The sequence below is a fragment of the Piliocolobus tephrosceles genome, chromosome 1, assembly GCF_002776525.5.
Source record: "Piliocolobus tephrosceles isolate RC106 chromosome 1, ASM277652v3, whole genome shotgun sequence".
Lineage (NCBI taxonomy): Eukaryota > Metazoa > Chordata > Mammalia > Primates > Cercopithecidae > Piliocolobus > Piliocolobus tephrosceles.
The window spans coordinates 38,948,460-38,961,043 of record NC_045434.1 but is presented as its reverse complement, the minus strand read 5'-3'; the positions used below and the strand labels follow the sequence as shown (position 1 = coordinate 38,961,043).

At 44.7% G+C, this 12,584-nt stretch overlaps 1 non-coding gene and 1 pseudogene across 1 annotated transcript; both read right to left on the bottom strand.

Annotated features, from left to right (window-relative positions):
* LOC111536899 overlaps nt 1-12,239 on the bottom strand; it is a 24,015-nt pseudogene extending 11,776 nt beyond the window's left edge.
* LOC111536981 lies at nt 272-378 on the bottom strand. The gene has a single exon (XR_002729878.1). It is a non-coding gene; the product is annotated as a U6 spliceosomal RNA (small nuclear RNA).
* Nucleotides 12,240-12,584: the final 345 nt, after the last annotated feature.

Genomic DNA, 12,584 nt, shown 5'->3' with positions numbered 1-12,584 from the left:
AGTGCTGGAATTATGGAATTACAGGCGTGAGCCACCGCGCCTGGCCATATTTAGGTCTAATCTGCCAGTATTTCTGCTTGTGTGCAGTATGTTGTTGGGTCCTCCATTGTCCCAGCACTATTTATGAGTGATCCATCTTTCCTTGATGATCAACAATTAAAAAAAAATCTTTAAAAAAATATGGAATGCTGAGCTTACAGTGAACTATGATTGTGACACTGCACTCCAGCCTGAACAACAGAGCGAGACTGTCTCTTTAAGAATAAAAAAAAAAAAGAAAGAACTCTTCATGAATTGGTGTGCCACCCTGGTGAAGGGGCCATGGTGATCTTCTCTGTATAGTTCCAATTTTAGTATATGTGCTGCCGAAGTGAGTGCTAATCAACAAGTTTAGTATTTCTGTGACTGTTCCCACTGCTGGACTATGAGCTACTTTTATCTCTATATTACTAGAGTCTAGCATATAGGATTTGTCTCTGAGAGTGGGCTAAATAATTGTTGAACTGTGTTCCTTTTTTTTTTTTTTTTTTTTGAGATGGAATCTCGTTCCGTCACCCAGGCTGGAGTGCAGTGGTGCAATCTTGGCTTACTGAAACCTCTGCCTCCCAGGTTCAAGTGATTCTCGTGCCTCAGCCTTCCGAGTAGCTAGGATTACAGGCATGCACCACCACGCCTGGCTAATTTTTGTATTTTTAGTAGAGATGGAGTTTCACCATGTTGTTGACCAGGCTAGTCTTGAGCTCCTGACCTCAGGTGATCCGCTTGCCTCGGCCTGAAAAAGTGCTAGTATTACAGGTGTGAGCCACTGTACCTGGCCTGAACTATGTTCTTAATCCTGGGCACCATCTTGCAAAAATCTGTTAATATAAGTTAACTAGGGGCTTAAGCAAAGGAAGATTTCTGCTAATGAGGAATTTTATCTCAAGTAACTGTTGAATTTACTAAATGAGTTGCTGAGTCTCGTTATTGGAATAATAATTATATTAGTCAGTTCTCGAATGCTATAAAGAAATACCTGAGACTGGGCTAGATGTGGTGGCTCACACCTGTAATCCCAGCATTTTGGGAGGCCAACGTGGGTGGATCACCTGAGGTCAGGAGTTTGAGACTAGCCTGACCAACATGGCAAAACCCCATCTCTACTAAAAATACAACGTTAGCTGTGCGTGGTGGCAGGTGCCTGTAATCTCAACTACTCGGGAGGCTGAGGCAGGAGAATTGCTTGAACCCGCGAGACAGAGGTTGCAGTGAGCCAAGATTGTGCCATTGCACTCCAGCGTGGGTGACAGAGCAATACTCTGTGCCAAAAAAAAAAAAAAAAGAACCCACAAAAACCAAAAAACTGGGATTGGGTAATTTATAAAGAAAAGAGGTTTAGTTGGCTCAGGGTTCTGCTGGCTGTACAGGAAGTATAGAGGCTGCTTCAGGGAACTTACAATCATGGCGGAAGGCAAAGGGAAAGCAGGCATATCTCACGTAGCCAGAGCAGGAGGAAGAGAGAGTAGGCCAGGGATGCCACACACCTCTGAACAACCAGAATTGTGGAATAACTCACTCACTCACGAGAACAGCTCCAAGGAGATGGTGCTAAACCATTCATGAAAACTGCCTCCATGTCCCAGTCACCTCCCACCAGGCCCCGTCTCCAACACTGGGGATTACAATTGAACATGAGATTTGGGTGGGAACACAGATTCAAACCATATCAATAATAATATTTCAATAATAATTCAATAGATACCTTTCACTGAGATTTGACCAAGGCCAGGCGAAGCTTTACTCACATCGTCACTTTTCATCCTCACACGGCATGGTCAGGAAGAAAATGTCATCATCACTATTCGCAGAGGAAGAAGCTATGGCTTCGGGTGACCTGGTGTGCTGGAGGTCACACAGAGCAGGATGCAGGCTGGGACTATGAGCAGCTCTGTAATGACAGCTCAGAAAGCCTCTAACACAAACTTGACCTGATTCTGCCTCTTCAGCATCACAAGGTGCTAAACCAGATGCCTAGAAATAGGGCACAGCTTTCCAGCTAGGACATTTCTATACAGGACCTGTAGTCTCTATAACCAAAAGGGACCCTAAGTGAGAGTCTACATGTAAAAGTTAGTGGGGCTTACATTTTGGCCCAACTCCAGAAGAAACTTTCTAAACTAGAATTGTTTGAAGTGGAACCATTCCCAGCAGTGTTAGAAGCTTTGCACCATCCAGCTTTACTGTGTGACATCCACCAATCACTGGAACAGGTCCTGACAGAGTAGTACCCACTCTCCGCAGATCTCATTTCCAGGTCTCCATTCTCCCATTGTCCTGAGGTCCCCATTTCTCTCAGATTCTCTCAGAGCTTCTGTATCTTGGGGTCTGAGTATTCCATAAACATTGCTTGAACCCCTCTATTTGTCAGATACTGTACCAGGTGCCAGGGGTGCAGACATGGATAAAAGAGAGTTATCCTCAGGATGGTCACTGAGGCAGAAAGATTCTTTAACATGATTATATTACAATCTGGTAAATGTTAAGATGTGCACTGTCTCCTATAGGATCCCAGAGAAGGGCCCTGGTCCTAACAGGACGATGTCTGGAAAAGATGCCTTTTGAGATGAATGACTCTTGAAGGATGAGGAGATTTAAGTCAGGCAAAGAAAGTCCATAGTGATGTGGCTGGGGGTGGTGGAGAACCCATGCCACTCTAAGAACCAAAGAGTAGTGGCCGGACGCAGCGGCTCATGCCTGTAATCCCAGCGCTTTGAGAGGCTGAGGTGGGCAGATCGCCCAAGGTCAGGAGTTCGAGATCAGCCTGGCCAACATGGTGAAACCCTGTTTCTACTAAAAATACAAAAATAAGCCAGGCGTGGTGACGGGCGCCTGTAATCCCAGCTATTCAGGAGGCTAAGGCAGGAGAATCACTTGAACCTGAGAGGCAGAGGTTGCAGTGGGCCAAGATAGTACTACTGCACTCCGGCCTGGGCAACGAGAGCGAAACTCGGTTTCAAAAAAAAAGGAAAAAAGAAAAAATACAGAACCAATGAGTATCTTTGAATCTCAGCATAGGAACTGCTTCCCTGTTCCTCAGCTTTTCCCCTTTGCCTTCTCCCTGGGACTTTTCCCAATCTTTTCCCTGGATAGAAAGCCTTGGAGTTCTCCCATTATCTGTAATTCTTACCTATCTATCTCCAGAAAGTCATTTATCTCTTGACCTCTGTTTTATTTTATTTATTATTTCTCTTTCCTTTCTTTCCTTTCTTTTCTTTCTTTCTTTCTTTCTCTTTCTTTCTTTCTTTCAACTGAGTCTTGCTGTGTTGCCCTGGCTGCAGTACAGTGACATGATCTTGGCTCACTGCAACCTCTACCTCCTGGGTTCAAGCGATTCTGCCTCAGCCTCCTGAGTAGCTGGGACTACAGGTGTATGCCACCACACCTGGCTAATTTTTGTAGTTTTAGTAGAGATGGGGTTTTCCTGTGTTGGCCAGGCTGGTCTTGAACTCCTGACCTCAGGTGATCTGCCCACCTTAGCCTCCCAAAGTGCTAGGATTACAGGCATGAGCCACTGCGCCCCGTCTTGACTTCTGTTTTAATTCTAATTATGTGCTGGGGTCTAAAAGTTCATTGTAAGGCAAACTCTCAGAGACAGTAACTCAGGAAAGGAGTGGAGAAGGCTCCAGACCCAGCATCTGAAGTGCACACTGGCCTGCGTGGAGCAGAGTGAGTGAACTGTGCATGGTCCACAGCACCACTTGAGGCCCAGAAACCCCTGGCTGCCTAAACACCACTGAGCTCCTCCTTGGTAGCAACCAGGTGTGTGGAAAGAACTTCCACACCAGAAAGACCTGGAGTTAAATTCTGGCCCCACTTCCTAGCTTCTCCACAGAAAGTGACTTTCCTTGTCTGAGTCTCAGTTTTCTTATCTGTAAAATTGGTAGGAAATAAGTGCCCTTCAGGGTTGTTCTAGGATTAAACAGGATGGCCCAAGGAAAGAACTGCCAGGAAGGTGCCCAATCAATGTCACTTTTGTCTAGATTTCTTTGTGTGAAGGAACTGACTAGAAGAAAATACCCCAAAGCAATCGATACTTTTCCCCAAAGTATTAGAATAAATTTAGAAAATTTGCACTTAAAATCTTATTTGTGGTGGCCAGGCACAATGGCTCATGCCTGTAATCCCAGCACTTTGGGAGGCTGATGTGGGCCGATCACTTGAGGTCATGAGTTCAAGACTAGCCTGGCCAACATGGTGAAACCCGTGTCTACCAAAAATACAAGAATTAGCCAGGTGTGGTGATGCACACCTGTAATCCCAGCTACTGAGGACGCAGAGGCAGAGGAATCACTTGAACCCGAGAGGCAGACGTTGCCGTGAGCCAAGATTGCACCACTGTACTCTAGCCTGGGCAACAGAGTGTGGCTCCATCTCAAATAATAAAAACAAAATAAAATAAAATCTATTTTGTGGAAAATGTAAGCCTAGGGATATTCCTAGGGTCAGAGAGTGGGTAGATTTAAATTTTTTTAAAAAAAAGCTTTAATATTTTATAGAGAGAGAATCTCACTATGTTGCCCAGGCTGGTCTCAAACTCCTGGCCTCAGGTGATTCTCCCACTTTGACCTCCCAAAGTGCTGGGATTACAGGCCTGAGCCACTATGCCTGACCCAAAGAGTGGGTGGATTCTGGAGGCAACTGGACTTGAGGATCTTTTTCCAGCAAATACTAGAAAAGATCATCTGAGAGATGAATATTGACCATCATCCCACTACACCTTCTGAGGGATATTCTGCAAGTACCCGCATGTCTGACTCTGTCTCACAGTCCTTATATTATTGAGAGTCCTTTCTGTTATCTTACTTAAAGTTTCTTGTACTTCAGCACAAGTCATTCTCTCTTCTCATAGCAAGGGAGCACTGCTATAAAATGGACATTTTAACTACATGGCAACATCCTGTTTCATCTGAAGCTCTGTTGCTCCTTCATTTGCCTGGTTTACAAGTTATGATACTGTATTATGGAATGCTGGGCCTAAGCCAGACCTCTTCATTCACATGAGGAAACTGAGGGTCAGAGAAGTCCATTACCTAGCTATGATTCTACAGCCAGTAAGGCACAAGAGCTGAGTTAGAACTCAAGTTTTCTGAGTCCCAAATCTAGAGTTTTTTTCTCTTCCCTTTCACTGAAGGGCTCCTTTTACTGGTCACATGTCTGGAAGTGACCCAGGCTCTTTCATACATCTCTAAGAGCCAATGTCAGATGTTTTATCCTGGGAGTCAGAAGACCCAAGAGTCCCAGTCTTAAGTCTCTTCAGAATTGCTCCTCTGGGCTGGGCGTGGTGGCTCATGCCTGTAATCCTATTTTGGTAAGTCAAGGCTGGAGGATTGCTTGAAGCCAGAAGTTCGAGACAAGCCTGGGCAACAGAGGGAAACCCAGTCTCTACCAAAACAAAAAAAGAAAAAAAAAAAGGATTTCTCCATTGGTGAAGCAGAAATGTCTTTTGCAAACTGGGGCCTTTGCATGAGAAGATTCAATTAGAGATAGATAGACAGATATAAAAATATAATTATATATTATAATTATATATGTATAAATTATGTAATATAACATATTTTATATTTTTGAGTATATGTATTTTGGGGGTAAGGTAAGAATCATAACTTCCACCATTTTTTTTTGTTTTTGTTTTCAAGATGGAGTCTCCCTCTGTCACTCAGGTTGGAGTACAGTGGCACAATCTCAGCTCACTGCAACCTCCATCTCCCGGGTTCAAGCGATTCTCCTGCCTCAGCCTCTCGAGTAGCTGGAATTACAGGTGCCCACCACCACACTCAGCTAATTTTTGTATTTTTAATAGAGACAGGGTTTCACCATGTTGGTCAGGCGGGCCTTGAACTGCTGACCTCACGTAATCCACCCGCCTCAGCCTCCCAAAGTGTTGGGATAACAGGCGTGAGCCACTGTGCCCAGCCACTTCCACTGATTTTTTTAAAAAGGGGTCTAGGGCTTGAAAAAGTCTGAATCATTCATTCATTATTCATTCATTCAATAATTTTTTTTTTTGAATGCTTATTTTATGTAAGGCACTCTACTAGGGCCAGAGAATATTAATGGAAATATGGAAATAGAATACACATGTTCCTACCCTCATAGCACTTTCATTCTAGTGAGAGAACTGAATGACAACAAATAACAACACACAAAATGTCACCTTAGGACAGACTGCAAAAAAAATAAGCTAAGAATTACTGATCTGACTATACTTTGTATTTCTCTCTGGATTTTATATTTTCACTTTCCTTCTGAGAAAGTCAAATTTCTCTAAAAACACACCCAATTTAACTTCTCAGTTGTAATTTAAAGGATAGTTGCATCTCTAAGTCCTCCAAATCTCCACTTCTATGGTTTTGTTTGTTTGTATGTTTTGAGATAGAGTCTCATTCTGTTGCCCAGGCTGGAGTACAGTGGCACTGTGTCGGCTCACTGCAACCTCCATCTCCTGGGTTCAAGCAATTCTCCTGCCTCAGCCTCCTGAGTAGCTGGGATTACAGGCACCCACCACCATGCCCAGCTAATTATATTTTTAGTAGAGACATGGGGTTCACCATGTTGGCCAGGCTGGTCTTGAACTCCTGACCTCAGGTGATCTGCCCACCTTGGCCTCCCAAAGTGCTGGGATTACAGGTGTGAGCCACCACACCTGGCAGTGGGGTTGTTTTATCCACCAGGCTATTGAATAGATGAATGCTGCTTTCCTCCCTGCCTCACAGGCAGGCAGGATCATTCCAGGTCCCTAGAAATGACAGGTCTGTTTGCCCAGCATGAGCAATGTGGTTTCCCATTGCAGAATCTCCCTCCCTGTAGATTGCAGCTGCTGCTTGTGCAAGACTGAATGATCTGAAAGACTCACAAAAACAGACCACCAAGATGTACCAGTGAATTTTTAAGATTTGTGAACTGTCAGGATATTGTTCAAAATTGTATCAGATTAAATCTTTGCTTATTGCTAAGTGAATTTTTCATATGTGCATATCTGTTTTATTCAAATACAAGTGATTTACACAAATGCCCATCTGCAATCCTTAAGACATGCACAGGCCGAGCGCGGTGGCTCAAGCCTGTAATCCCAGCACTTTGGGAGGCCGAGACGGGCGGATCACGAGGTCAGGAGATCGAGACCATCCTGGCTAACACGGTGAAACCCCGTCTCTACTAACAATACAAAAAACTAGCCGGGCGAGGTGGCGGGCGCCTGTAGTCCCAGCTACTTGGGAGGCTGAAGCAGGAGAATGGCATAAACCCGGGAGACGGACGGAGCTTGCAGTGAGCTGAGATCCGGCCACTGCACTCCAGCCCGGGCGACAGAGTGAGACTCCGTCTCAAAAAAAAAAAAAAAAAAAAAAAAGACACTCACAGAATGATGCAGTGTTAGGTAACTAGAATTGTATCTATTTTTTTGTTGTTGTTGCCTCCCCTGCCATACCTGTTTTTTGTGTTTTTTTTGAGATGGAGTCTCTGTCTGTCACCAGGTTGGAGTGCAGTGGTGCAATCTCGGCTCACTGCAGCCCCTGCCACCCGGGTGCTAGCAGTTCTCCTGCCTCAGCCTCCCGAGTAGCTGGGACTACAGGCGCCCACCACCACGCCTGGCTAATTTTTGTATTTTTAGTAGAGATGGTGTTTCACCATGTTGGCAGGCTGGTCTCGAACTCATGACCTCAAGTGATCCATTCACCTCAGCCTCCCAAAGTGTTGGGATTACAGGTGTGAGAAACTGCACCTGGCCATCGTACCTATTTTTGAACTGGTTGTTCTAAATTCATCTATGTGAGTGGGCAGTAAAAAGAAGGGGTGACCTGTCGAAAGTCTTACAACTCAAAGAAAACAAAAAATAAAGAAAGTCCTACAACTCAATGGCAAAGGTGAAATTCAAATCTAAGACATATGATTTCCAGATCTCTGCTCTCCAGGCACGAGATTAGATCCGACAGCCTGACTCAGATTACACCTGTTATGTGCATACAATATTATCAGAATGCTGTGGGGCTCCAGCCTGTTAGAATTTCCTGTTTTAGCTGGGAGTGGAGACTCACATTCCTGAGCATTTTTGAGGCTGAGGTGGGAAGATCTCTTGAGCCTAGGCCATCCAGGGTACAGTGAACTGTATGACAGTGCCACTATACTCCAGTTAGGGTGACAGAATGGGACCCAGTCTCTAAAAAAAAAAAAAATTAAATTTAAAAAACGAATTTTCTGCCCGGTGCTGTGGTTGCTCACGCTTGTAATCCCAGCACTTTGGGAGGCCACAGTGGGAGGATCGCTTGAGCCCAGGAGTACAAGACAAGCCTGGGCAGCATAGTGAGACCCCATCTCTCCCTACCAAAAATAAAATATTTGCTGGGCATGGGAATGTGTACCTGTAGTCCCAGCTACTTAAGAGGCTGAGGAGGGAGGATCGCTTGAGTCTGGGAGGTCGAGGCTACAGTGAGTTGTGATCATGCCACTTTAGCCTAGGCGACAGAGTGAGATCCTGTGTCTTTGGTTTGTTGTTATTGTTGTTTTCTTTTGAGACAGAGTCTCTCTGTCAACCCTGTCTCTTAAAAAAAAATTTTTTTTCTTGTCCTGACTAGTTGTAGGGAAAGTGTCACACCGTCGACTGAAAGGCCAGTTCTGATTTAGAAAAAAATAAACCTTTTCAATTAAATACGAAGATGTAGTTGTAACACTTTGGACCAAAAATACAAGTAAATTACACTTAAAAAAAAAAAGATGTTGGTGAAGGCCATGGACATCACTTGGAAAGTGAGTCATGTAAGGTTAACAATGAGATACCATCAGATTCCCAGGTGAGCGTCTGAAGTCCCATTGGCTGTCCAAAGAGGGTCTGAATTGGTTTGAACTCAACTGTTGACTTCTCTTTTTCATAGCCTTTCTTCCTACATCCATCTTCACTTAGTTTCTCCCTCCCATTCCTTAATATATTGGATTTGATGAGGAGATGAATTCCCTTCCTCTGAGAGTCTCTTTGGAGACAGGCTTCAGGTCATGGTATTCCAGCATTTAGGCTGCACGGCAGCCCCCCAGTGAAGGCACGGGAAAGTGTCAGAAAATGAAATGGGCCTCAACTGGAGAGACAGTCCAGCTTCTTTCCCAAGGAGCCATCGGATATTTATAGAGAGCCAGGCTTAGAATGTATGCCCATTGCTGAGAAGGTTTTGTGGTCCAATCTGGTATATATTAGAGGCTCTATCTTTCCATCTCCTCAGTTCATGAAGTGTTGGTTCCTGGCCTAGGAGAAACTGAAAGCCAAACCAAACAGGGGACTTTTCTTCCTTCATAGTTATTGTGAGCCAGCCAATTCCAGGATTTAAGCTTAGGCTTGTTAGGCTTTAGTTCTTCTGGGAAATGCCATCTGTTAGGAGAATGGATTTCTGGGCAGCAAAAGTGCTATTAATTCTATTCTAGTGTAGTTGCTGTATGGCAAGGCTCATATTACCCTTCACTCTGGGGGCAGGGAGAAAGGGTTAGGATCAGGCATTTACCACCATTAAATCCACCCTCTTTTTTGTACATTCTGCCTGTTGCCCCAGTTCACTGCCACACCTTCGCCCCACACATACACACTAGACCTCTCCTTTAGTTCTCAAGCCACTACACAATTGAAATGTTTGTGTGAATTTTCACATACAGTCTAATCTTTATGTCAAGTGTGCAATAAGGCTCAACATTTGTCTAGAGCAAACAAGGAAGTCTTGCTAGGAAATTCGTTCCTTAGGATCTTATGTCTTAAATTGGACTGGTGCCTTTTGTTGTCACAGTTGTTTTAATAATGACATGCACGTAGGTTTGCCTTTCTGAATTCTTATGTTGAATCTACTGTTGGTTGGGACCCACCACTAGCATAAATTTCTACTCTTTCAATCAGTGGGACAAATTCACATGCCAGTCGAGGCTGATTCACCTGTTCAGTGCTGTGAGTGATTTGAAGAGGACCCTTCTCAGCACTTCTTTGGCCCAGAGTCACAGGCACACCCTTCTCAAGAATATGGTCCTGGTAAGGGAACTTGTAAAATACTTACAGATTTCAGAAGTCCACAGTCTCAGGCAGAAGGAGAAAACATCTGCTGGTTTGAAATACTGGAGACAAATTCTTGTCCAGTGCCCAGGAAAACTGGTTTTCTGACTCAGGGAGACTGGAAACTCTTGGGATGTGGATGACAGAGGAAGGGGCTAGGGATAGAGAATGGAATAGAAATCCATGTGTTTAGGACAGAATCAAAGACAGAATCCTTGATTTCTCCCTCCTTCTTACCCTTCATAATCAGTGTTAGCAGGTCCTGCCAGTCCCACCTTCAAATCATGTCCTTGATGTCATTCACATCTTTACTATCATCACCTAGTTAAGCCTCTGCCATCTCTCACCTGGTCAACTGAAATACCTCCTCTGACTAGTTTCTGTGTATCTTCTCTTGCTGCATTCTAATTCATTCTCCATGCAGAAGACAGGGAAATCTTTTGCAATTGCAAATTAGATCACGAGGCTTTCCTGCTGGCATCCCTTGGGCTACTCTCCTTTGTTCCTGGAGTTCCATCAAGCCACCTACCATGGCCTACAGAGTCCCCAGTGTTCTGGCTGCTGCTCACCTATTCTAAGTCTTCTCGTTCTTCTCTCCCACAGCCATGGTGCTCCAGTCACATGGCCTGCACTCTATTCCTGGCCAAGCATTTTGGTTTTCTATGGTTTTCTGTATTATTTCTCCTCCTCCTCCTCCTCCTCCTCGTCCTCCTCCTCTTCCTTCTTCTTCCTCTTCTTCCTTTTCTTCCTCTTCTTCTTCCTTTTTTTTTTTTTTTTTTAAACAGGGAGTCACTTTGTTGCCTAGGCTGGAGTGCAGTATAGTGTCCTGATCACAGCTCATTGCAGCCTCAACCTCCCAGGTTCAAGAGATCCTGCCACCTCAGCCTCCTGAGTAGCTGGGACCACAGGTGCGTACCACCACACCCGGCTAATTTTAAAATTTTTTCTAGAGACAGGGTTTCACCATGTCACCCAGGCTGGTTTTGAACTCCTAAGTTCAAGCAATCCACCTGCCTGGGCCTCCCAAACTTCTGGGATTACAGGCATGAGCTACTATGCCCAGCCTAATATGGGTCATTTTAAGCCCTCCTCAATGTGCATTAAATACTGTACTTGTGTTCAGGCATGGTGGTTCATACCTGTAATCCCAGCACTTTGGGAGGTCGAGGCAGATTGCTTGAGCCCAGGAGTTCGAGACCAGCCTAGGAAACATGGCGAAACCCAGTCTCTACCAAAAAAAGGAAAAAAAAAAAAAAAAAGCCAGGCATGGTGGCGTGCACCTGTAGTCCCACCTACTTGGGAGGATGGTTTGAGCCTGGGAGGTGGAGGTTGCAGTGAACCGAGATGGCACCACTGCACTCCAGTGTGGGTGACAGAGCCAAACTCTGTCTCAAAAAAAAAAAAAAAAAAAAAAAAATACTGTATTCGTTTACTGAATGATTGTTTATTTGCTCCCACTTACCCTTTGAAATTTACCAAAGATAAGTGACTAGGATTAGCAACCATTCTTTACTTCCCTGTTCCATCTGTTCTGAGTTAGGAGAAAGACAAAGCAAAATGCAATCTCACCAACAGCAATATCAACAAAAGAATTCCCTTGAGCCGTGTAGCCTCTAGCAGCTAGCCAAGGAAGGCAAGCTGGGATTTGGGAACAAGTGGGTAACGCGGAGCGGAGCGGCCACAGGAGGGATAAGCAGCTTCAGCAGTCAAAGATTTTCCCTTAGTCTTAGGAGGTGACATAAGCAACTTTCCCAGAACTGTCTTGACACAAGCAGTAAATTAAGTAAACAAGGCAGAAGGTCGCCAGAACCTGGTCTCACCTAGTCCTGATGCGACTGTCTGGCATCACATGGACCAGGAAGCTGGAGGGGAAGTCTTCTCATCCACCAGTCCACCTAAAAACAAACCTTTCTGCTTGTGTGGTTGAGGAGTTGCAGAACTTGTAGTCAAAGCATGGTGGTGGAAGGGAAATCACTGTGGGGACTTGAAACACCCTAATGATTTTAAGGGCTTCTGGAGACAGAAGGGGATTAAACTTCACATTAGGGAAAAGTAAAAACTCAGTTAACTCATTAGCTGGGCTCACCTAATTAATCTTGGTAGCCTGGGGCACCATTCAACGCAACAGAATTTACTTACCTCTGGAGACTTTAATGAGCTCTGAAGCCAGAGGCCCTGCCCCCATTGCTACGGGATGGGAGAGTGGGTGGGAGGAGAAGGAGATAATGCTTGGAGCTGATTAGTTCTGGGGACAAAAGAGCCCTAGGCAGGAGGAGCTGGCTTTGCTCCCTTCACTGATCTGAGTCTTCCATTCTAACCTGCTTTCAGCTCCACTTATTCATTCAGCCATGCATTCATTCCACAAATGTTAAGTTCCTACTATGCCCTAGGCTTGCTAGGGCTGTAAATTTACTACAGTGTTAAATAAGATATGCAAGATCCCCAACTTCTGGAAATTTACATTCTAGTAGAAGGGCAGACATTTGAAAAATAAGAGCCAGGCATGGTGATGGGTGCCTGTAGTCACAGC